Below are 27,608 nucleotides of genomic sequence, written 5' to 3'. Positions count from 1 at the left end.
GACTGATTTTTTCCATTGTTCCAAGATCCAGAGGTTTGGGTCTTTGATGATTTTGTAACAAATTGATTAGGATATTATTCTCAAGCCTCCCCAAGAAAGGGGGTGCATAGGGCTTGGGGGGGATATTTTGGGGGAAGATGTCTCCAAGTGGTCTCTTTCCCTGTTCTTTGTTTAAAACGCTTGGTGGTAGCAGCATACTGTTCAAGGACAAGGCAAAGTTTGTACCTTGGGGAAGTTTTTAACCTAAACTGGTAAGAATAAGCTTAGGGGGTCTTTCATGCGGGTCCCCACATCTGTACCCTAGAGTTCAGAGTGGGGAAGGAACCTTGACAGCTACCATTCTCAATTATTCCTTCTACACTTTCCCTAGTATTAGCACTGAATCCTAAAGGAAGAGCTACCACTAATGCCTCTAATGCCTCGTTTCTTCAGTAGTAAAAGTGAACCTATAGAGTTTTAAAAAGAATAACTCAGATTTAAAATCTGGATATCCCCTTCTGTGTGTGTGCAGGGCAGGGGTGCACAATAACAGAATTTGGCTGATTTATTCCATTAGTTATAGAAGATCATAGATGAGCCCAGATCCTACCACCTACATTGTTGGATGTGCTTTGCGGTAGCAGGTCACAATCTGATTCCTGACATTTTGTACTGAGCAGAACCGAGTGAAATTTTTCAGCCAACTCTCCCCCCCCCCCCACACACACACCCCTTTTTTAAACTAAAAATGTAGATTCGGGTTGACAAAAAACAGTTTACAAATTCGTGTCAGTTTTGGCAAATTGTTTCAATCAAGGGAAAAATACTGGAAACAGCTCATTTTGTCATTTCTGAAATGAAACGTTGATTCACCAGGAGACTTAGGTGCCATTCACAAAACAAAGGATGAGGAGGGGGTGATGGTGCCACAGTCATATACCCAGTAACCCAGTGGTTAGGGCACTCACCTGGGATGTGGGAGACACACATTTGACTCCTCACTCTGAAGCATGGACTTGAAACCAGGTATCCCTCCTTTCAGGCTAGTGCACCAACCACCGGGATATGGAGTCATACACACTTTCTCTGGCTCAGTGAAAGTTTAATTACTTATACAAAGTCAGACGGGAGAGCTTGAGAAAGGTCACCCCAAAATTACCAGTAACCCAGTGGATAGGGCACTCAACAGGGAAGGGGGAGACCTACTCCCAAGCAGGGATTCAAACATGGATCTCCCACATCCTTAGACACTTGACTAGAAGTTATTTGGAGTGGGTGGTTCCCAACACTGCTCCCTGTTTTGTGAATAGCTGCTAAATCCCTTTGTGACTCTAGCAGCCCCACCAAAAAAATTTTGTGTGAAACTATTTGGTAAATTTGTGTCAAATTTGAGAATAACTTTGATCAACCCAAAACTGCATATTTTGGTAAATAAACTATTTGCCCAGTCTAATCGCTAATGATTACCGAGCCTCAGTTATAGAATTAACCCAAATGTATTAATAATTTATGCCAATTAGTGCTGAGTGAACATGAAAAGGTTTGAATAAGCCTTCCCAGGTTAGGATCTTTGGCCAAATTACCTGAACTTTTCAGAGTGGTTAGCAATACAAGTTCCTTCTCATGGAGGATGAAATTCTCATGTGTCCAGCAGGCCAGGCACATACTATATGCCATTAAAGACCTGGAGAGAATTCCAGTGGAAAACTATGATTAGATAATTTTGCACTCCAGTCATGCAAGATAGCAATATACATCATGCGAAGTGTCTGTGATGTATTTTAAAACACCCAGATCTATTAAAGGCAATTTCACTCCAGGCTTTCTTTTCCAATCCTCAGAATTGCCTGCAAATGTAGTTCCAGTTCTTGTTTTCTTGCCAAAGTGACAAATACGTCATTGGATCATCTCCTGATTTAGACTCCGAGAGACTGGCTTTTCAGAGCTGAGAACCCTACAGCTCCCAGTGATTTCAGTGGGAGAGGCAGATGATCAGCACCCCTGAAAAATCAGGCTGCAGATGGATGTTACTGATATCATTGACCCTGCAACCCCATAGTCATGTGATTAAAGAATATTAAAGAATAGCCCTGTTGACTTCAATAGTACTACTCCAATAAGTAAGGGCTGCAGAAATAGGAGCTAAGTTACTGTGGCAAATTTTAATATAAACAGATATTCATCCTTTAGTAGTTTTATTGTGTCATCATTCCACAAGCTATTGCTTGGAGCTTATGACTTATTCACGCTGTTAGTGAGAATGGAATAGTGAAGGCTGACATATTATACAAATATTAGTCCAGGGCTACAATGCATCTTACTATAGCCTTTCTGCCAATATCTGCATTTTGCTTTTTATAAAACTCAACAGTACAGTGCTGCTTCAATTTATAAATAATAACGCTGGGAGCACTTGTAAAATCTTTTGAACTACATAACCAGTGTTGACTTTAAAAGAAAGTGTCTGATTCAGCTGTTGACTCCCCATAATAGAGGTTGTGTTTCAACTTATGATGCATCTATTTGTTTATGGTCCTGCGGAGCTCAGTGGCTTACTTACACTTTTATAGATTTCACCTGCTGTGATGGAATATATTACTAAAATTAAAATACAAAGTTAATCTGTTTAGAGACCTAATCTTTAACATTGTCCAAGATTCATGCTATAAAATTATATAATAGCAGGAATATATATTTATAAGTATGCATTATAGTATGCCAAGTTTTTCTGAATCAACGTAGTCCAATAAATAAATTGTAAGTAAAATACATGGTGCATGGTGAAAATACATACAATACATAAAATACATGGTGAAATTATGACCTCTTAGGATGTACAAGAGTGGGTCTTAAAGCTTATTGCTTACTTAATATAAATAAGTATTTGAAGTTAGCTGACATCAGTGTTCAGGCATTTCCTATATGTAGTTTATGGGTTTTGAAGTTGCTCAGCGCCTCCTCAGAAGTACTCTGCGCCTCACAGAGCCACCTCCCAAGTCAAGTGAAGTCCAGAGAAAGACTCCCATTGACTTTAGTGAGCTCTAGATGAGGCACCATCCATCTCAACTTTTATGGATTGCAATAATCCTGTCTGTGTCTACCAAATATCATATTTGTGACCCAGGGATTCCTTGGTGCCAACTGGCAGAGGGCATAAGAGGTACGTATGGATCCCTGGATGAGGTATCTACATAATAGTTTGCCAAAGGGTAGCATGTAAGGTTTGTACCAAGAGCTAGTGGCCCATTGATCATCATACTCATTGTGAAATGTATGTACAGATAATGTTGAAGGAGTTAAGTTTCTGTACTGGAAATCACGTTCTTAAAGCCTTGAAGTTAGAGGGAGGTGACTAGGAGCTGACATAACTTGGACAAGTTCCACCAGGCAGGAGATAGTAAATGATTCTCTCTCTGACTGGTCATTGTACAATGTAAGTCTGTTTGCATTTCAGAGCCTGATGCTAATGCAGAGACTATGAATTTTGTAGGGGGAAAAAAACCCATCAAGAACAGTAGGGGGCTTCCTGTTTATAAGTAAAGACAATGGATTTGCAGGGTATAACTGCGGGCAGTGAAGTATACCTGGAATCCTTCACAAAGGAGGTGAACTGCTAAGGTGTTCTATCTTCTGAAAGGAGAGTTCTAGCCAGCCTGGAAAATGCTGCACAGACTTTGGGTGAGCTAAACTTCATTAGACAGGAGTGTATCTTGGAAATTAAATTAGGCTTTAGAATGTATGTTGTTGTAACGCCAACCATCCTGGTGGTCATCATTGGAGATCAAACCTAGGACCTCCTGAGCTTAATGCAAGAGCCTTTACTGCCTTAGGTAAAAGACACATCTCACTTAAACATGCCTGTAGCAGGCTCATCAATCTCTAGCTGGCCTAGCCACCACAAGAGGGGGACAGAAGTGTCACAATAAGCAGGAAGGGGTAACATGATGATTGTATTTTACATGGGACCAGTTGTTTCCAATACTTACTACTTCTCAAATCTCAACTTTTTGTTAAATAAACTTTTGCTTATTTTCCACTCTAAACATAGCTTATTTCCAACTCTAAACATAGCTAAGTGCCCTGTGCTAAGCGGAACTGTGATCTAAGGTGTAACTGATAAGCGGTGGGGAACGGTTTCTTTGGGATCAGCAAAGCTTCAGATTCTGTGAGTGTCCAGTGTAACAGGGGCTGGACACTCCAGGCTTCTTGGAGGGGCCAGGGGTTGGAACGTGCCTATCGCTGAGCTATAAAGAGACAGTGGGGCCTGCGTAGGACTGGAGGGGAGTGCTTGTGTTGGCTGTGGCTGGTGGAGTTGGGGTGTTGACGCCCCAGGAGGCACAGACTGGGCTTCCTCGCACTATGGGCAGTGGTAGCCAGGGCCAGCTCCAGGCACCAGCTTTCCAAGCAGGTGCTTGGGGCATTCAGAATGGGGCGGCAGTCCATGTCCCACGGCGGCAATTTGGCGGCAGCTCCGCTGTTCTCCCTACCGTGGCAGCTTTTGGGCAGCAGCTCTGCTGCTCTTCCAGGCGTGGCAGCAATTCAGTGGTGACTGCTTGGGGCGGCAAAATTGGTAGAGCCGCCCCTGGTGGTAGCGAGGTGCCTCGCCATCCTGGGTACCCCTGAGAAGCATCACAATATTGCTTCCATATTCTACCCTCTTTTTTCCTTTACCTCGTCTCTCTTTTTCTTGATATTATTCATACCTTGTTATTTTTAATGTGTATTATATTGAGTATAATTAACTATAATACATCGTAATTCCATGTTAAGGGAGGTAATAGATTTTACAACTACAGTGAATACCTTTTTTTGTAACACTCTCGCGCTTTTTCCTTTGAACAGTAAAAACCTTTTAGAAAGTCAGTTAGGAAGTTTAAATTAGGATCTCTTAAATTTATCTCTAAGGCAAGATCTTCAGCCGGTGTAACTCAGCCTAAATCCATTGGCTTCAGTAGAGTTATGCTGATTGACAGTAGCTGAAGATCTGTCCTTCTAGCCACAAACCTTAAATCCTTTTAAAAATGTTATGCACACATTAAATGTACATGGCAGTTTTCATGCAACTATCACTAACAATTTATACAGTTTAAAGCAATTACAGGACTCAGTAAATTTAATCAGTGCAATAGATGCCACATGCTATTGTTTCCAAATGTGCGCAATATTTATGATTAATGATATGTTATTTTAAATAAAAGACAAAGTGATGTTTGTCCTTGTGTTTTGCCATTAATAAGATTGTAGGGCTAGATACTCCCATTTACAACAGATGAGGATGTGCACTGAAATTAAGGGAGCTACATTCATTTACACCATGTGAGGGTGTGGCTTATCATTTCTAGCCTATTTTTTATAAATACATTGTTTTTTATAAAAATTATTTATTGTGAGATATCTGCATCCAGCAATCCCTTATCTATGGTAAATTTCACCTTTGTCTTATTTGTTATTTAAATAGGGATAATTATGACTCTAACACACCAGTGAAAATGACCTCATCTTTGTGTGGGTTTTTAATTTGAACCCTAATTTCAATTTTGTAGATCTAACTCACTTCTAGTCTTAAATAGGGAAAGCAAAGCCTGATTGGTGCTTACATATTGTCATAAATATGACACTTTTCTGTATACAGTGCTATAAAATCCCTCCTGGCCAGAGGCAAAATCCTTTCACCTGTGAAGGGTTAAGAAGCTAAGGTAACCCCGCTGGCACCTGACCCAAAATGGCCAACGAGGGGACAAGATTCTTTCAAATCTGGAGGTAGGGGAACAAAGGGTTTGGGCTGTCTGTGTGATGCTTTTGCCGGGAACAGATCAGGAATGCAAGCCTTACAACTCTGTAAAGTTATTAAGTAATCTAGCTGGAAAATGTGTTAGATTTTTCTTTTGTTTAATGGCTTGTAAAATAAGCTGTGCTGGAGGGAATGTGTATTCCTGTTTTTGTGTCTTTTTGTAACTTGAGGTTTTGCCTAGAGGGATTCTCTGTGTTTTGAATCTGATTACCCTGTAAGGAATTTACTATCCTGATTTTACAGATGTGATTTTACAATTACAAAAAATTCTTCTTTTAAGAACCTGATTGATTTTTCATTGTTCTTAAGATCCAAGGGTTTGGGTCTGTGTTCACCTGTACCAATTGGTGAGGATTATTATCAAGCCTTTCCCAGGAAAGTGGGAGTAAGGGCTTGGGGGGATATTTTGGGGGGAAGACGTCTCAAAGTGGTCTCTTTCCCTGTTCTTTGTTTAAAACGGTTGGTGATGGCAGCATACTGTTCAAGGACAAGGCAAAGTTTGTACCTTGGAAGTTTTTAACTTAAGCTGGTAAGAATAAGCTTAGGGGATCTTTCATGCAGGTCCCCACATCTGTACCCTAGAGTTCAGAGTGGGGAGGGAACCTTGACACACATTATGGAAGCACTTAAAAAGTGATGACTGAAAAAAGAAAATACTGCTGTAGGAGTAATGCTTTAATCACCTAATTGTTTAGGCTCTAACCCTGCAAACATTTACTTAGGTGCTTAACTTTACTGCCATGAGTAGTTCAGTTGAGTTCAATGAAACTACTCATAGTGGTAAAGTTAACCCCATGAATAAGTGTTTGCAGGAGTGGAAACTTAGATGTCCAGATTCTGATCTTAGTTACAGTATAAATCTGGAGTAACTTGATTGACTTTAAGCAACTCAGAACAGAATCTGGCCCACTGTATGTATAATGGAGTATTGATAGATATATGCAGAGAGTCTCTTCAACATACTTTTCAAAAGTGGAGAAAACAAAGAATTGGCCTTTGCTTAGCTTATGTATGCTTTGTCCTTGAGGTATAATACTAATAAGCAGACTGCCCTCTCCTGGGGCGGGCGAATGACTGTGTGTCTGTGACTGCCCTCTACTGGCTGGCAGTGAGTGTCCAAAAAAACCCCAAACAAACAAACAAAAACAATTGGAGTTGGATCCTCAGAGGTGATAAACCCTTGTTGACTTTAACTGGAGTTATAGTTGCCCATCAGCTCTTAAGATATAGGGCATTATTGGAGTCTTTTTTACTTTCTTTTTCTAGTCGTATAAATTTTTCCCACAGATCTGGTGTGTTCTTTGTTTTCCCCATGTACTGTATGTTTATTGTATGCTGTCCTATTAATGCCTTTGTCTACAATACACGGCAGACATTGTCTTTGGATTTACTGAGGGAACCCCTTAAGGTTGTATTGTACATAATTCCATGTTTTAAAAAACGGATTGCATATGTTGTTGATTCTCGTTACATAGGAAACAGAAGCAATGGATGCTAGTTAACTCTCTTTGGGTGGATATTTAGACTTGTAGGCAATTCCTTTATCTACTCTTTTATTATCCTGTTGGAATACGCCATCGATTTTCCTGTAAGTTCATCGTATTGTTTACTGGTTCTTTTAGTCTACTGTACATGATGTTGAGCATTGCTTTATTGATTTCTCAACAAGACATTTTAGATTCAAAATATTAATGACTCAAACTGTAAGCATTGGTATATATGTTATCTGCTTCAGGACAGCATCAAACAATGAAAAATGAACAGACAACATTCCTGCACCTTTTAATTTTTTAGTGTTTTATAATATTTACCTAGAATATCAATTTCTGGTAGACTTCCTCCCCTGAAGATTGCAGCAAAGAGTATCCATTAGAAAGTCATTATTTTTGTTTGAGATGTCTTAAGTTGGGGTGAGGACGACTGTTGTCCTTGTGATGATGCACTGTCTGAAATATTTCATTGGGACCACCCTAAAAATGAAACCTCAAACTCTGGCCAAGCGACATGAGCCCAGATCAAAGGCGAAGTTCCATGTGGATCACCTGCACATTGATGAATGTGAAATTGAGGGTCATGGTTGTGAATTGCCTGATGTATTTATTTCAACATTTCAGCTTTCTGCATTATTATTCAGAGCTAGCAACAAACCCAAGCCTGGTATACTGGGACATCCAAAAGTACACCTGTTGTAGAGTTAGGACATGTCTATGCCGGACAGTTTTTCTGATATAGTTATAAAGGTAAAACCCCCTATCTGAATCATTTACATGATATGGTTGTGAAGGGGTATTCTCTAGGCTGGAAGGGTTAATGTGGCTCAGAAGAGGTTAAGTAACCTGATAGGCCACACCTGAGGGAGAGTTAGGTTTGATAGGCAAAAACTGGTTGGGGAGGGAGCCCAGCTGGGCAGAAGCAAGTATATGACCAGGAAATGAGGGCAGAAGGAGGCTGCAGTGTGGAAGCCTCCAATCATTCTTTGGGCTTCAAGTGGGAAAGGAGGAAACTCAGGGGAGAGTAGAAGCCATGTGATACTAGCTCTGAAGGAAGGCTTTACTTAGATGGGTGGTAGAGCAGAAGCCTGCTAGAGGAGGAGGAAGAAAAGGCCTATGGAAATGGTAGCAAAGCTTGGGACAGTGCAGGCCTTTGCCACTGGTTTTAGGGGCCTTGAGCTGGAATTCAGAGTAATGGATAGGCCTGGGTTCCCCTACCAGCCACTGGGGAAGTGGTATAGCTTTGAGTTGGAGGACTGCTGGGAATGATAACCAGTCCAGTGAGAGACTTTGATACACCAGGAGGAGAAAACTATAGTGACCTGTCTGGAGGACCAAGCCATGAAGAGGGAGCATCCTGACTCACAAAGAGGGAGCACTGTAACTCCTGGAGTGTGAGAGAGGTCACAGCGTGAATGAGAGATGGAAGAGGGTGTCAGATGGGATGAAGCTATTCCCCAGATGCAGTCTTAAGGGAGATGCCCCAGTGATGAGTAGAGTGGCCTACTGGGAAATGGCCTTGGCGCTGCATTTGGCTCTTCAGGACTTAAAGGAGGTTAGCTGGTTCTTGAGGACTTGATAACATTTAGTTATGCAAGGATGGCCTGTTCCTGTGTTACTGAACTCTACAGAAAAAAATGACATCCTGTCTGTCCAGCATGTCGTTTTTGCTCATTTGAGGATTATGCTCTCTATGGAGTGAATTTTGGATGACATCCGAGTGTTGTTTATGGGCTCTATGCATGCTACTTACTATTCAGTGCTGTCAGATTGCCACTATAAATACACTGTCTTGCACGTTGTTCCACAGTGGTACCATACTCTAGTATATGCTGTCGCCTATGGATTTCCTTTCTTGCTGTTATGACGGGGGCATAGCACTTTTATATACGTATTAACAGCTTCATTTCTCTCTCCCACCGAACATTTCAGCAGCTGTCTTTGTACTGTCAGCCTGAAAAGCAGATGACTCAAAATCTTTGAAAGAAAAAGAAAATAATATTTTAACTCAGACCCCTCACTAACTTTCTGTTTCCTCAGTTGTAGTTCCACTTGATTGAGACAAACTGTCATTTTCACAGCTGGCTGAGACCCACACTGAATCTTGTGCTATCCTTTCTGAAAAATATTCATTCCATACTTGAATCTTTATTAGCAATGTTGCACAGTCATGGATGTGGTTGTCAGACTGATTTAGAAGGAGTACTTCTACTTCCTTTGCCTATTGCTATCAGATTAAAAGAGTGCATCAGTCCTGCTCTCTCTGGCTTCCTGAATAAAAAGCCACAAGTACTCCTTTTCTTTTTGTGAATAAAAAGTGGAGATATTAACAGGAACCAACTGTTCCTCACTGCTGAATATTTCATATGGGCTTCTTGTTAAATGAATTGACTTCGGCACAGCTTTCTGCCCCTCTTTGTTGTCAGGATGAGTCAGATATGCTACATATATTGAAAATGTAAATGTGTGTGTTTGCTCTTTTTTTCCCCTGCCTACAGAACACTAAGAGCCCTGTTTTTATCAATTCAGAACTTACGATAAAAATAATTTTAAAATTGGCTTATTAGATTTAACTCCGTTGTAAATTAGTGGAGAATTCCCCTCTCCACCTTCCAACAAATAAAAGGGATAAACATCCTTTGCATAAACATCCATATTCAAATAGCTAACTACATGTTGGGCAAATTGCAAGCCCAGAAAACCAGGAAAATTTACAGATCCTGCAAGTCAGAAATAATTTGTGAGGCAGGGTGTTTGCTGTAAAGCAAGTCTTTTGTGCTGTTAGGATTAAGTATTTCTAACGTGTTTATGAATTATCTGGTGTAATTTTAGCATTTATAAAATCTACAGTGTACTTGTTATAGCATAATACGCTGTTTTCGTGAAAATATACAGCCCTTGTACAATAGTGTTTGGTTGCCACTAGCTAGAATGGTAGACTTGTATAGGTGGAATTGCATTATTTTGTAATAGGAACGCCATGCTTGATTCTTAATATAACTTTATAAATATAGTAGGCTATGAAAACTTCCCCAGTATGTTTTGCATGAAAGTAAACATTAAATAGGACAGTGTATTTCAGTTATTGGTTTTGTGATGACCTCAGCTTTTGTGCTCTGCCTTGTTTGTTTATTCTGCAGAAATCTGAGAGCATTACTGAGGGGAACTACACTTACATTAGCCTCTTTATTACCACTGTGGACCATTCTTCAGAAAATGTTCTTTCTTCTTTGGTAGGCTTTAGGAAACACATTGGACCCAATTCATATTCAGACTCAGTGGACCTGAATACTACTGGGCTATGTTGTTCATTCTTCAGGGCAGGGCCTGTGGTCTTGTATGTGTTCTGTTAGCAAAAGCCCTGTGTCATTAACCCCTTTAAGATTGAATTTAAAGAAATTCTCTTTGGACTATTGTGTTCCTCAGATCTTACCTTCTCATGTAAAGCCTCAAAAATATCATGTTTGCCCCAGTTCTAAAAGCAGTCATCTAGTTCACAGTCCAGAGGCAAAAAATAAAAATGTGGTGGAGGGGCATTATTTTAAACAAACCATACAACCAGCCTTTGCTGGGAGCCTTTCCTCCACCTGCTTAGACCTTACCTTGGACATTTAAAGTGATCTCCTAAAGAGATGCCCAAAAAAACAATGCAGAATAAGCAAGCAGATTGTAGAGCTAGTAGTATATGAGTTGTGTAGCCTGAAACATCTGAAATGCAGTTCCTGCTGAAGAAGTGACCCTATAGAAAGGCATTGCTGGATTCCATAACGATTGCGTGCTACTGATTTCCCAACCAAATCTGCTCTTTTTTCAAGGAAAAGGCTGATTGAATTTCCAGCATTGAATGCTCACCCTGGGCTCTTAGCGTTCAAGCAAGGTTCGTTCCATGTCACACGTCAACATCAGCAGTAGAGGTTCTGCAGGCAAACCTCTGCAGCACCAGTTTCTTCAGACGGCCTCCTTAGTGAGATTTGTGCAACAATATTACAAATTGTGTCATCTCACTTCGGGGACAAGTTACGTACGTCTGGGGGCTGGATGCCGCCTCTGTCCCAGCTAATTATTCCCAGAGCCCAAAGAGAAATACATGCAGAATCCTTAGCTGCTAACCATTCTAAGAGATCTATGGAGCATAGGGAGCTATTGCCTAGCCAAATAAGATGGTTTGGCCAAATCAAATCAAATACATTTGCTGTGATTTCTTTGGTAAAGTGCTTAGAAATCTTTTCATCATTAACTTTCATGTATGAATAGTGTAGAACTGAGGACCTGAGCTCTTTGATGTCCATAGGAAATTTGCCACTGAACAGGATTGGGCTGTAGTATTGTAAATCACTTGGGAGAAACTTCATTACATATGATATTAAAAACTTTATAATAGCTTTATATAAATGAAGTCTAAATAGGCTTAGCGATAAACTACAGTAATGAACTCCACTATAGTCTTGGTTGAAGTATATAAATGTAGATGATGAAATCCAATATATAAGTCATCTTGACATTACTATTTCTGCGTGACGGGCTCTGTAAATCAGGCTTGTCTATAATATATATCCAAAATGCTGCAGAGATACTGTATGCTTCAAATGCACTTCCAAAATATTTGGAAATTCCTCTGCAATTTAGAACCCTTTCTGAGAAAGCAGTATTAAGAATATTTGAGTCTAAACTAATCGCAGTTTCTTCTGGTTGGGAAATATGTTTTGAGTTCCAATTGAATGTGAGCATATTCTGCCTTTTGTAGCAGAAACAGATGTGTGGATCTTTTCCCAATACATGAGGCAAGTGAACACCTTAAAGAAGTTATTTTGGCAGATTGCATCTGTTTTTCTGTTGGATATTATTACTTTTTCTGTCTCTGACAGTTTATCTCATAAACTTGGGGGGTTTAAGATGAACAGTGAGTGCAGTTTATATCGCCAGAATATTTTTTCTTTCTGATTGTTTATTATAATCACTTACCTGAGCAGTTACATTTCCCTTGCATTTTAAAATCTGTTGCCAGAATCTCTTTCCACATTTGAAGATATATGGATTTTATATATATTATTTTTATTTTTTTATATAATGGTCCGATTTATAATTTCTTCCCCTTTACTCTTTATTTGCTTGATGTGATTCAGACTGAATACCTTGGAAACAAGCTGAAGACGCTGATCTAGTATAAATATGCTGGTTACGGGAGGCACAGCAGTGTGTGTGTAGTGGTACATACCCTATTTCAACACCAAAAACATACGGTAGGATCATGGCAAAAAATAAATTTAAGATACCCCAAAACACTAATGTCCTAGAATAGGTCAATTAGTAATGATAAGGCCTGCAATTAGGGAAAACATTTTTTTGCAACTAAGTGCTTTCATGCTTACAGTGCATCATACGCTATGTTTTGTATGCTCTAACCATTTTAGCCATTTTCTGAACCACAAAATATTTTCAATTTGCATACTGCATATTAGGCTCTTGCTTATTAAGGGCCCAGTATTTCAGCTATCAAGTGCTCATAAGGCAGCAGCACGCGGGATGAGAAAAGAAGGCTAGCATTGCATTCATATCGTCCTTTTCAGTTAAGAATATCCAAATGCTTTGCAAGCACAAATTAACTTTTACAAAATAGTGTCAGTGAGGTAGATTCATAATTACACCCCTGAGCTGCATCCAGATGTGCTATGATCCTGTCAAAAGGATGCAGCAAGGTTGGATGGCTGACCACCAAGGTGCTAGATCAAGTGCTCCTAGTTATTCAGTCGGTGATTTCCTGAGCCAGTCATGGAAACTGTGTCCTTTCCAGGAAATGCTCTTTTGGATGGGAGAGCAAACCTAAGACATTTCTAGACATTAAATATCTCATGAAACCTTTTATATGAGCAGTGGTGTTAAACATACTGTCTTAGCCAGATTCCAGCACAGTTAATTTCATTCTGGCTTGTAAAATTTCCATGTGGATTTAAATGAATACAGTATTTGTTCGTTCCTTAACCTTAATTGCTGTGGTTGTTTAGCTCCACTGTAAGATACTGAATAGTTTCAGCTTTGCATTGCAGAACTGTGAATATAGTGATCCTTGACTGCGGTACCTCACTTGGATACTGTGAGGCTTAATAAGTTTGTAAAACACTTTGAGATCTTTGGACAAAAGGTGCAATGCTACGTGGGTCTGATTCTGCTCAGGATCCACTTCATTGAACTTGATGGATTTACACCAATGTGAAACTCACAAGAAATAAGAATCCAGTCCTACTCTTTCAAAGTACTTTTTTCAAAGGCAGAAAGAGCTTAAATGAGTTAACTCAGGCAATATCTCAGGTTAGTAACAGGGTTTGGAGTACAGGATAGGTACCTAGACTTCCAGACTATTGCCCTAGGAAGAGGAAAGAAGCAGCAGCATATCAACCAAGTCTGTACGCTGATGGGCTGCTAGCTAATGGTTTGTCGATATGGATCGGTATTAATGTTGTCAGATTTCAAGCTTGCTTTTTATCTTGACCCAATTAATGCAGACTCAAAGGATGTCTCCATGTCAGACTAAATGGACTTGTGCACAACAGTTCAGATTCCTCATAAATAGCTTGCTGCCGTTCTTCCAGCTCCAGCCATTTTCTGAAGCCTCTAAACCAGGCATTTTCTGTTTCATTATATGTAAATGTGCATGAACAAAACTCTGCTCTCCCCTGATGGTGACTCTCTGTACACAGAAAAGGCTGCAGCCTTTGGTTTTCACTTGGAATACTGATGACAGTTGTTGCGATGACCGTAGCAGCGCTGCTTAAAATCTACATTAATTCAAGATTTGTAAAGGAGACTAGGAGGAAAAGTAGGCACCTTTTTTCCTTCTATTGCAGCCCAATTATCATATTTTTATTTGTCCCCGTCTGCTGCATGTGAACAGCTCCAGGCTCTGCTGCTGCATTTGACCCAAAATTAAGGAGAGAGAGCTGATATATGAAGTATCGAAGAGGAGTTGAATAATCAGGGGGCAGTCTCAGGCATTTGTTAAGAATAGCACTGCCCATTTCAAGAAGGATAACTTTTATCAGAAGTATGTGCACCTTCTCTAGAAAGAACAGTCTTATCTTGTAAATGCCCTGGAACTGATTCTTATCTCTCCTAAACCTGTGTAAGCCCCATTGGCTTCAATGAAGTTACTTCTTTACCTCCACCCCACTCTTCCATTTTCCCCCCTTGTAATCCCTCATTGTATGCTAGGAGTGTACGCACTGTAGGACAGAGATTGTCCTTCAGACTAGACGTACTTGCACAGTGGAGACCTGATCCCCTACATGGGTGTTTCTGGGCACTACTGCAATCCAAATAAATAGTGTTCCTGATTTGCATTGATTTAACTGAAATCAGAATCAGGCCCCTTGCTTCTTTTCTCTCTCTTGCGCTGGGGATCTAGTGCTATGTGTGGCTTTCATTTAGATCATGTAGGATAAGAGCATAAACATTCTAAAAGGCTTACACTATCTATGTGCTCTAGACAAAATTAAGTGTCACACATTTACAGTACATAGCCAAAGGAAGAAAGGTGTCTTCTCAAGGGGGAAGACGTTTAATGGTGGTTTCCAGAAGATGTATTACTGAGCTATATGCCACTCCATTATCTGGGAACTATTTGTTTGAAGGGACTAATATATTTTGCTTTTATTAAATATTTCTCCAAATACATGGAAATTTGACAGCTATATTGTACTTTGGTTGTTTTGTATTTGATCTGAATACAAATTCACTGAAGAAATGGAGCGACCCTCCACATTTTTGGAATAAGAATATGAGCCTCTCTTTTGTGTTTGATTCCAAAGAAAAATAAAATAAGTGTTATATTAATCAACAGAAAGAAAGGGAAGATAGTCATTCTACAACAAAAGTACGTAAAAAAAGATCGCACTGTAGTATTCCAACCAGAAAAGAAATGACCTTGGATCATAGTCTTGTAGTATTTCCAATGATAAGTGAGCACTTCCAAACTCGTTCAGCTTTGTTCCTCAGGACTTAAAGAGAAAGGGCTTCGTTGTTGGAGAGAACAAGTTTATAATTAGAACTGGTTGAAATATTTTCAGCAAAGCATTTTTTGATGAAAGTGACTTTCCACCATAATGATTTTTTTCTGCGGAAAATTTTCATTTCAGTCAAAATGTTTCTAGGTTGTTTTTTTTTTAGCAAACAACCAAACTGAAAACCAGACTTTTTGGTAATTTTTTTTTTACCAGGAATGGCTTTTAGTTTGGGGTTTTCATTTGGGGGTGGAGGGGCAAAGTCTTCGCAGGATTTTTTTAAACAATATTTCCGTGGAAAATATTTGGCACTTTTCATCCATCTCTATTTATAGTAATACTTGGCACTTGGCCTTTTCTCTAATGACAACAAAATGTTTTATAAGTATTAGGTAAGCCTCATCTCTCTTAGGGAAGATAAATGCAGTACTATTATGTCCATTTATACCTGGGTAAACTGAAGACAGAACAGTAACCAAAGTCCCAGGCTCACACAGCAAGTAAGTAGCAGAGTCTGCAAATCCCCCTAAGATCTGTATAAGTTACTGTATGATATGGACTGGTTTCACTGCATGGCTGCTGTGACATCTAGCTCAATGCATCTCCAGGGACCACTGGCTTGGCAGCTGTGAGGCCTTGACCAAAGTTTAAAGCAGTCCTAGCCAGTTAACAGGTGGCAACATTCAGCCTAGAGGCAGGGGTGAAAGTAAGTTAGAGGACTTACCGGTACACTGGAGTCCTGAGCAGGGGGGTGGCCTCAACCGGAAGAGGTGGGGCCTTGGAGCTTTGGGGGCTCCTGGCTGCCACCGCTACCCCACGCTGAGCAGGGGGCGTGGCCTCAACTGGAAGAGGCAGGGCCTTAAATCCCCGGGCCCTTTAAATCTTGATTTAAAGGGCCAGGGCTACCCGCTGCAGAGGCGGCTGGGAGCCCCGGGGTTCGGGGGCGATTTAAAGGGCCCAGGGCTCCAGCTGCCACTACTGCAGCGGAGCCCCAGGCCCTTTAAATCACTGAGGAATCCTGGGGGCTCCTGGCTGCCACTGCTACCCCGGGGCTCTGGCAGAGCTTTAAAGGGCCTGGGGCTCCACTGTGGTGGCAGCTGCCGGAGCCCCAAGCCCTTTAAATCCCTGCCTAAGCCCTGCTGCCTGAGCCCTGGGGTGGCAGTGGCTGGGCTCCATTAGGGATTTAAAGGGCCCCAGGGTTCCAGCCGCCGCTACCGCCCTGGCCCTTTAAATGCCCGCCGGAGCCCCACCACCGCTACCCCAGGGCTTCGGCAGCAGGGCTCTAGCGGGGATTTAAAGGGCTGGGGCAGTAGTGGTGGCTGGGGTTCCGGGGCACTTTAAATTCCCACCGCAGCCCCGCCACCGCTACCCCAGGGCTTTAAATTGCCCTCTGGGAAAGCTGATCCTGGTACCTGTTATGTTTTGTGCCTTTGATTTTCAGAAGTGGGTCAGAGTTGCAAAGTTGAGATCCGGTTCTTAAACATCCTCAAAGTCCATGAGTGCTTGGATTAAGGATTTTGGTTTGATTCATTACAGAGACAAGAAGCAGCCACAATGATGAGCTTAGTTTTGGGAATGTTCATGTCCAGGTTGTGGTTTGGATAGTCTTAATTTTTGTTGATGGTGTTTGAGATGTAATTGCACCCAGATGCTTAAGCGATGGTGCTAATGCTTGTAAATTTCAAAAAAGTAAATTTACAACATAGAGATTCAAAACATGTTTTTTAAATATAGTCTTATGTGCTTAGATACCACCAAATGGTATAACAACCTGAATAAAATGGACCAAGGTTTCATTTTTTTTATTGCAGAAATTAGTCTTCTATTCAGACCTCTTTTTTTTTCTCCTTTCTTTCTTCATGTCACCTTGTTTAACATAAATCATTTGACCCAAACAGGGTTTTACTGAGTGATTTGTAGCTTGCACTAGCCAGGTACTTTAAAACTTTCCTTCTCTTCTTTTTTGAAAAGAAGTTTAAACTTGAAAGCAGTTCCCTCTGTTTCATATTAGAGCAGGAGCAATGCTGTTGATTTGAAAACAGTGAAGAAAGCCTGAATGTATGGTCAATAGTTCTCAAAGTTGCTGGTATCTTTCATAGAATCCTAGGCATGTTCTACCATGATCTGCCAAAAATGGGAAGTTCTATTTTTTTTTTAAAGTCTGGATATGTACCATGGAAATTGAGATGACCTACATTTACAGTAATTGCTAGCCCAAAAATATTTCTTGGGGACGGATACTATATTCAGAGTACTTTTAAAGTGCTGAAACTTTGTGATGGGGTCCTTAAGGTTTGGAGAAAACCTTGATGATGTAGCTTTCCCCTTTAAAATGAAATAGCTAGTCATGACTGCATTGATATCCTGGTCCGAGCAATGTCGGCCATGCCATGCCTTCCTGTCATAACAGAAATTGAGGGTGACAAGCAGAATTTCTCTGTGAAGTGACTGTGCTCTCTTGGAAATATGAAATGCATATCTTTGCTACAGCACCAAGTTTGTGCTGACAATGCACTTTTATACCCTGGTGGGCAGAAAAAGTATTTATTTTAAAGCACAGGTGGTACTGTTATTTTCTGTTCATAAACAATGAAATCGTAACTTAAATTGGCAATGTTAACTCCTAAAACAGCTCCTTTCTTAGTTCATAAACGAAACATTCCAAAATAAGAGACATTCCAAAAATATGTCCAGATAATTAATATAAATATAAGCACTGTTCAGAATCTCAAAATGTTTAAAATCCAAGGCCAAACTCTGCCCTCTCCCACCTGTTCAGCTCCACTGACTTCAGGGATGTGTGTTCTCCAGTGGAGTTGCACCGGTATAACTAAGAATTTGGCCAGAATTTGGCCTAAGGAATTTATCCCTTCCAAGACACTAGGTTGCATGTGACCCATGCTGGTTCTGCTCAAGGTTGTTACCATCCGACAATAGCTGAATGTGAAATAAGCTTCAGTCTCAGTCAAGTTTCTAGTGGACAAGTGTCATCAATGGCTATTAGCCAGGATGGGCAGGGATGGTATCCCTAGCCTCCGTTTGCAGAAACTGGGAATGGGCAACAGGGGGTGGATCAATTCATGATTACCTGTTCTGTTCATTCCGTCTGAAGCACCTGACATTGGCCACTGTTGGAAGACAGGATACTGGAGAGGTGGAACTTTGGTCTGACCAGCATGACCATTCTTATGTATGTCCATGTCTAAAAAAACCACACCTCGGTTGCAACTCTCACTGACAGCCTGAGAAGGGACCAAGGACTAAATGAGCATGTAGACTGAACTAACAGATCCCCTCATCCTTAGCAGGGATCCCACTAGGTCAAGGTTGGAACACATTTTGGGGAAGCTTGTACTGCCACTGTACTTGTAATTGTGGATCATTGGACCCAGCCTCGCCTTCCCGCAGCATCATGTTCTTGAAGTGTTTGCCTGTATGGAGTTGATACAGAGATGTTCTCTGAATTGTGCAGTGTTTTGGAGGTCTGACTGTATGGCCATCCTGCCCTTGCTTCTGCCTGTGCAGCCCTGGGCTTAAGTGGTGCAGAATGCTTCCTGCCGTGGACTGAATTTTGCCTTACCTGACTGGAACTTAATTCATCAGCAATTCCTATAGGATATAATCTCTTCTCCTATGCCTAGCAAGTGAAAGAAACTGCCCAGCATGTAAATGATTTAAAACAGAAGATTCTTTATAATATACTCTGCCCCTCAAGGAAACTAGGCCAAATGGGAGTTAGGGAGGAATTCTTCTTGCCATCAGATCTCAACACTGTGTAAATCAAGGCAGGGTCAGATGAGGCTGACCTCTCCCAGGATATGACCTGATGAGTGTCAGGTCTCATCTGAGAAGTAGGAATTCCAGACGCTTCTCCACTTGAGCCATGAGCCCAGAACAGTCTGCCTCCTTAATGATGGCTGAATGTAAACTGTCCCTATGGAAAAAAAAATAGAATAGGAAAACAACATTATATTTCAGAATGTGCTCTTGTCACTCAGAAACACTTAGACTGCATGCATAAAGCTGCATTCAATATGTCAAGAGTGTGAATATCTCCATGCACTGAAAGCAAAGTGCATCAGCTCTGCCAGTGTCATGATAGCAAGCACCCTAACTATTTACAATGGAATTTTAGAGAGTTCAAAAGTGGGTCAGCTGTACAGTAAAAAAGATCAGAAAGAACAATAATAGGAAAGCCCAGGAACTGCATCCCAACAGTTCAGCATCTAAGGACATAGTCTATGTAAACAGAAATGCCATTCTTCCTACCCTGGACAAAAATAAATACATAAAAATTATCAGACCTCCTGGGCCACTTTAAAGGGTACTTGGCTTGTCCTATGCAGTGTTGTTGTAGCCATGTTGATCCCAGGTTATTAGAGAGACAAGGTGGGTGAGGTAATCTCTTTTATAGAATGAGCTTCCATGGGTGAGAGAGACAAGCTTTTGAGTTTACACAGAGCTCGTCTTCAGGTCTGAAACTTGTCTCTCTCACCAATAGAAATTCCTCCAGTGTAAGATATTACCTCACCCACCTTTTCTCTCCATTAGGCTTGTTCGGCAGCTTTGTCAAATATGGTGTGGTAAATTGCTGCAGACTATGCTTGATTCCTGAAGCTTGTTTCTTTTTGACAGTAGAGAAGCTCCTTCTCTTGTTAAGCAGTGCAGGCCTCTAACCTGGGGCAAAACCTTAATCCTGACAGTGATGGTTCCTTTCAACTTGCAGGGTCAGATTTAAAATAGAATTTCTGAGAGGAAGAGTTTGACAGATGAGCAGCAAGGCTGCTCCTCACCTCGTCGCGCCTGGTGAGTGATTGCTGTGTTTTCTTTTAAACACAGCAGCAGTCTCTGAGCCTAGAGCTACCTGCCTGTCCAATATTGTGCAGTGTAAAGACTCAGCCCATTGCTGTAAAGATAAATAGGGCTTATATGTTTTGTGCTTCAGGAGCCACGTTATTCCAGAGGGTGATTTTAAAGCAGCCAGAAAATTCAGGGACTGGGTTAGAACATCCAGCCCTTTAAATTCACTGTAGGCCCCAAAGCAGGAATCAGGGGAGGCAAAGAAAAATATAAAGAGCTAGACTGTGGCTGGCCTGGTGAAGGGAATGGGGGATAAGGGTCAGAGAGTCTTTCCCAACCCCATCCCCTGGAGGAACCAGTCACAGTTTTGGGTAGTCGTGGACATTGTGCATGGACTCTTTAAAATGAGTTTGTTGGGGGACAAAGACAGGACATTACCTCTGCTCACATCCCGGCTATCAAGGTAACCAACAAGGGGAGCACCCGCTGCACCCAGCAGAGTAAGGATGATCCAGCTGTAAGGGAGAAGGTTAGGGTGCTAGCCTCAGCCAAGGAAGACTCAGATTCAATTCCTTGCTCCAGATTCAATTCCTTGCTCTTCCCCAGATTTCCTGGGCAAGGCTGGGTGTAGCCTCTCCGTGCTCCAGTTCCTTCTCTATCAAAATGGTGATAATAGCACTTCTCTAAGCCACAGGGGTGCTGGGAGGATAAATACATTGAAGATAGTGAGGTTTCCAGATACTGTGGTAATAGGTACCATAGCTAGACTTACTGGTGGAGCTATCATTCTGGTGTGAACTCTCTGAAAAAATAAAACCACCAACAACCCTGTATCAGCCAGGGCTATAGCATAACCTCTGGTCCAGTGCAGGCTAAGGCTTTAGGCCATAGTTTAGCCCAAAACATTTGGCTTACCACCTGCCTCATTATATATTCCTAAATTTGCAGCGGTTTGTAGCATACCATCAAGTTCTAGATCTTGATTGCACTGCATGACAATTATGGAGACCTTCTAAATGACAGCACAGTCTTTCAAATGTTCCCACATTTTCATTCGCTAATTGAAGAAAAGTTATGATCCTATTAGTATGAGTTTTTTTATCTAGAAATTATGGTCTTGTGATAGATGTGCTACGTACATACTCACTGATTAAATATGACAGTAATGAAAATATATTCCATAACGCAGGTTTGGGATGTCAGCCAAAGTGTTCATGGGTAATACCTGTGAATGAAAGAGGATTTGTGAGTACAGACACAAAGATTATGCCATGCCCTGCAGTGGAGCCTCTAGTTCAAAGCCATTCCTGTCTGCCCAGCTAATGGGTTCAGAACAATCCCACCCACTACGGACTGGTTCTTTCTTTGCTTCAGTATGTGTGAGATGCTTACAGAGTCTGTCAATGGAGGTGCTGCCTTTCAAATGAGATGTGAAGCCAAGATCCTGGACCACTTGTGTTGGTTAAAGGTTTTCACGGCACTTTTGTAAAGAGTAAGTTTGTGATTCCAAGTGTGCCGGCTAACTCCCTTCTGGGTAATTACATCCTCCCTTCCCAAATCCCCCCTGTGGAGTTTTGCTAGGATACCAAACTCTTCATTTCCTATCTTAAAACATTCCATAGTGTTGAAGTATTAAAGTGGTGCTGTGGGTGTGCAAAGACCACAGCCTACTATGCTGACCAACATTGTTGCATTGTTTCTTTGCACTCTCCCTTCGGTCCATCTGCATCTTTGTTTTCTGCTTAGATTGTAAACACTTTGGGACAGGGACTGTCTTTTGTTCTGTGTCTGTACAGTGCCCAGCACAAAGGGGTGTGGCGTGCAGTGCCATTGTTGAATATCCGAGACACAAGGTGGGTTGGTCCAAAAAAAGAGATTACCTCACCCACCTTGTCTAATACCCAAGCGGTAGTCAGTGTCGGCAAGTATTACGGCTTTATGTAGTTAGGTCGAGACAAGCCTCTTGGCACTCTGGCCGGCTCCCCAGCGCCCGTCTCAACCCCTGCACACTGCTGCTTTTCATAACTCTTCCCTTTCTCTGTTTTTCATACCTCTGAAATCTCATTACCTCAGCCGTCATAAATAATAAAATAATAATAACAGCAGTTCAGAACAAAGCTCAGTCAAGACTCAATACAGTGGGAAAAATGAAAATCATAAAAAGTGAAAGTTAATGGCCCTGCAACCGCTATTGGGAGAGTTGCCGAAACAGGCTGTGCAGTTTCTGCCATATCAATCATCGCTCAGTTAGAGATTCTGCAAGGGCTACCTTGTTGCTATTGTTACTGGGGAAATATCCAGGGCAAGATTACTTCCCAAAGCACAGCCTGCTGTCAGTGTGGCTTGTTAACCTGAGAGAACTAGGGATATTTAACCCAGTCTCACCCCAGTTCCGATCTCTTCTCGTCCAGGAAACCAACTCTGTCAATGCTGCTGTCTTTGGAGGAAGTAGCTAATCTTAAATTAACAGAACTTTGAGTGCTGAAAATTTGTTTTGGACATAACGAGGTGATCACAATGTTGTGTAGCACACAAGGTTGTTAGCAGGGGCAAAACAACCACAAGTTCTGTGCTGAGGTTCTTTCCATTGATTTTTGGTTTATTCTTAGCTTTTATTTTTAAAATCTTCTAGTCCTTCTGGTTGCAAAGATAGCTTCCAATCTATATATCAATTAACTGGTCTTTCAACTAGACTAAAAGAAGACCATGTTTCTACATGTATTAGCTGGTTAACTAGGATTTGTGAATGCTAGTACATTTAGGATGTGATTTATAGATTTTTATGGTGTCAATGTTTAAATCATATTCATGTTTAAAGGGACACCATAGATTTACAATTGTATATTTATTATGTATTTATGTACCGTTGGCACTTTACAGTACAAACTGAAAGACATGGCTCCTAATTTGTCCATCTTGTGGTTCTTTGAATATTGAGGTTAAGTATACCACAGAGAGCAGTGTGGTATAACTTATGCATAAATACACAGGTCTACCAGATACTTCTTTTTGCAGTCGTCAGAATTAGGAATCTCAACCCATAGGAAGTAAACTCTTTGCACAGAATTCCACAAGTGGGGGGAGGGAGGGTTAGAGGAGCGGGGGGGGGGGTTTGAAACCCTCTCTAGACTATGTTCAAGATTCCTATATGTTTACACTAATTATTAGAGAGACAATCTTTCGAGCTTACAGAGCTCTTCTTCAGCTCTGTGAGCTCAAAAGCTGGGCTCTTTCACCAACATAAATTGGTCCAATAAAATATATTTCCTCACCCATCTTGTGTCTCTCATATCCTGCGACTGACACAGCTACAACAACACTGCATATGCTGATTATGGCATTTTGGCTTAGAGGTTTCAAAAATGCAGCTCCCAGTATGGCTCTACATTTGTATGAGAATTAGGTGAGATCTACACTAGAACTTGACTCCTTTGTTTGATATCCATCCTAATGACCTAATATTAACACACCTAAGTATATGCAAATATTTGCCTGCAAGTTTGGCTTTTCAGGATTGCACCCGAGTTTCAATTTCTAATAGCTCCCATGGTCACACTTCTTACATCAGAAAAGGTATGAAATCTTATTTTATGTTAACGCCATTCTAAAGACTATTGAGTCGTAGGGACTGATTCTTCATTGCCCTGTGCATTATGTAGTAATTCACAGCAATACAAAGGGGATACCGTATGCTATCATTCTGATCTGGCAGCATTTTGCACTGTATGGCATGGGTATAATTTACCCGGGGCCAGATCCTGAATGGTGTAAATCATTGCAGACCCACTGAGTTCAATGGAGCTATGCTGATTTACACCAACAGAGGATGTGGCCCTCTATGTCTAGTTTGCTTTAGAATCATGCAATCTGGGGACATATTTTTTTTATTTTTGAAGATCTGGAATAAAACCCTGTTTCCATGTTTAGAGCTATGTAAGCCCACAAGTTGGTTGGATCATGGTGACCTTGCTGGGAATGACCCACTCTGCAATGACCAAACAACCTTGGTTTAAAAAAAAAAAAAGTCAACTCTTCTGCTAATGATGCACAAGAGGGAATAGAATCCAGCATATGCTTTCTCTCTCTTAAAGTATGTCTACACTGCAAGTGAAGGTGTGATTGAAGCACATGTAGGCATTACCCATGCTAGCTTTAATCTAGTTAGCACAAGTAACAGTAGAGAAGACGGTGGCATGAACTTTGGCATGGTCTAACAACCCAGGTACAAATCCACTAGGGAGTTTGGGTCTGTACTCTGGTTGTTAGCCCCTGCTGCCATATTTTCACTATTATTACGTGTGCTAGCTAGATTAAAGCTAGCATGGGGATGCCTACAATCAGCCTTTCATTTGCAGTCTTGACATACCCTTAGCTGTGGCAGGCTTTGCTGGGCTAACAGGAGTGAAAAGCAGTAAACATTTATTTTAGTGTCAGAGGTGAGCAGATCAGGCGCTGGCTATGTACAAAAGTAGGTCTGCTGAGTAAAAAGTAAATAGCTTCTACTCAGAAAATTGACTCACTTTAAAAAGTACAGCTCCCCTACATTGTGCAAAACTCCAGCTGTTAATTTCAAGAGAAAACACTTTGGTTTAAAAACAGAGAGACAAGCGAAGGGATCATATATTTTAAAACCTTATAGAGCTGTCAAGCTGGTCAGTAAGAGTTTGCCAACACACAATTCAATATCTTGCTGTTACGTTTCCTTTTTATTGTTTTCATCGCCAAAGGACCAGACTTTACAGAATTAAGATGATTCAGCTTTAGAGAGGTTTATAATGAACATACAAAAATGTAACAATGTTTGGAACTCAGGTGTGGAGAAGGGCTCTTGGGAAAATACTACCAGGCTGTCTGATGCCATCGAGAGCACATTCAAACTTTCTTTTAAAAAATTGTGAGGAGGGATTTTCCTAATATAAGCTGCTGAATGCAATGTTTAGAGTGACGAGTGGTGATGACAATTAGAAAACGTGTCCAGTCTTTACGGGTGTGCTGCATTTAGTCTATTCTTTTGATCTCTTTGTAAGCAAGATGCATGCTGCTTGTGTGTATTCCCTGGCATTTATTTCCATTAGTTAACTCTGGTAGCAGGTATAAATATTATCCCAGAAGTAAAAGATTCACCTTTCAGTTTTAAGAACCAGTGGTTCATTATCGGAGGGGAATAATGAAAAATAATGAATAATTATTTTTCTATAACTGGGTCATTGCATTCTGGTTGAGGGGAATGGAAGCTATTTAGCCAATTGCAGATTAGCTGCAGTAGTTACTCTCATAGCCATTGAGCTGAACGCCAGCTCAGCCATGCCAGTGAAGAACATCGCAGGAGAAACCCTGGGCTGTCTGGGAGGATGGAGCAGGAGGAGATTCGTAGACTTTAAGGCTTAAAAAGGGACCATTATGATCATCTATTCTGTCTCCGGCAGATCATATTAATGTCTTTCATGTCCCAGGGTAATTGTGTCTCCTTGCTCTCTCTTACCCTTTGGGCTTTTGTACCAAGTGAAGCAGTCTAACAGTTTATAGAGAGCATTGATATGCAGTGTCCTGTCCTTCTATCTGCAGTCAGAAGTTTATGCTTGTCTTAGAGGCCAGGCAGAGAAAATCTGGTGGTCCCAACAGGCAGCCCTGAGCTCCACCATTGTTGAGCAATGAGTAAGTGAAAGTGGAGTAGGGATCAAATGTAACAGAGTCCCTTTCTAGATTTACCCACTCTAGGAATCCTGGATACAGATGCCTCCAAGATAGGATGGGAACCTCCATTGTTATCATTGCACTTTACTTTGCCAAACTAGGTGGGAGACAGGTTAGACTCAATAACGTATCTGACAGTGTAAAAAATAAAAAATTCAACATAGGAAGCAAAGTGTGGGCCAGGTCACTAGAGAGGAGACATTTGGAGAAAGGAGGGACTCCATGCAGCTCGACCATCATTGTTCATTATATTAAAATGTAGACTACAGCTTAAAAATGAACCCGTTTATACACAAGGTGGATTTAAACGTCTGATGCATGGGATCCTCTGGTCTTCAACTGACATCAGCTTAATGGGGTGAGTGATAATTCAATTGTATAAATATAATTTGGTATTGTTCCTCTCCTCCATGATATCTGTGCCTGCCCTTGAGATCCCATTCTATTCCATATAGGTTCTTACACTACACTCATCACCACAGTATTCTTCAGATCCCACTGCAGCACCTAGCGAGCTCCAACATTCCTCGTTTGTGCTGGTTTATTTTTGTTTTCTTCCTATAGAACCACATTGTTCTCTTCACTTTCAGAATTATATAGCTATTTTGTGCTAATCGGGGCACTGCCTACGTTATTTGATATTACTCTCATTTAGCAATTACTGCAATTATTGCTGACTATAACAAAAATCCTATGTCTTTCTAGCAAGACTTTATCAAACTCTCCTTTCCCATGCAGTCACCCGGAGTAGCCCAAGCACAAGGAGAAAGTATTGACTGTCCATTGAATTAACTTCAATTTGTAAAAGTTATTTAATTAATTATATTTAGGAAAAAAAATAGGTCCTAAATATTTAACCAGCTCCCCTGCTGGTACAAATTGCTCTAGCTTCACTGAAATCAATGGAACAATGCCAGTTTACGTTGGCTCAGGGTTTGGCCTGTTATGTCTACTTGCCATCAAGTCTCAGTTCAGATAGCTATTTTCGGGGTGTGGGGAGGTAAGCGATGACTTTTGCGTATTAAGCAGCCTCACTGACAAATGTTCCATCATAGTTCATCTTTCTTTTATCATTTGGAGATGAACATAATTATCCGTATTTATGGATTGGATACTATGTCATTGGAGCAGCTTCTGTGCAAATTGCATCAAGAATGTAATAGAACAGGGTTGTGTGAACATGCAATTACTTGTGTTTGTACTCCGCGCACACTGAATCTCCACTTACTTCTAGCCCATGCCATCATTTATATTAAATGGTAACATTACCCAATACAGGGCATTCTTCCCACTAACTAAAATTTGAATACCCTTTTTTAAGCCTTAGGGCTATTCCTCTTATTCACAGAACCTTCTTCACTTCTGATCTACTTCCTGGATGTCTGTGCTCTTATATGGAATTTTAATCACCCCAAATCATAGTCATGCTGGAGCAGCCAACTAGCTCATGTCTAGAACAAATATTGATAGGAAGTACAAATTTACAGATGAAGAATGAGGCCTATAAAAGGAAATGGTGTTTATATTAAAAGGTCCACATGCAATACATAGTAACTTAAAATGGGCTGTGTCAGGTGGACGGCTCTAAATAGTTAAACAGAGAGCTGTCCTTAGTTGCACCCGGGGTCCACAGTCAGTCCAAGGGTCAAGTAAGGTGTGAAGGTGGCTTAGAACCACCTTTACTTCCCTCCAGCCCCCAACGCTTCACCAAGCATGAGTTTACCACATCTCAGGATGAAGCCCAAGGTGTGTGTTTTGGTTTTTTACCCAGAAGCATGGCCAAATTTGGGTTGGTGAGAAAGTTCAAGTAGGTGCAAGGTGTTGTGTGTCCACACTAAAAGAGTAGCTGTTAATAGTTTT

This window comes from Lepidochelys olivacea (genome assembly GCF_965140295.1).
Source record: "Lepidochelys olivacea isolate rLepOli2 genome assembly, chromosome: 14".
Taxonomy (NCBI): Eukaryota; Metazoa; Chordata; order Testudines; family Cheloniidae; genus Lepidochelys; species Lepidochelys olivacea.
The sequence above is the reverse complement of the archived record's forward strand: the minus strand, read 5'-3'. Positions refer to the sequence as shown.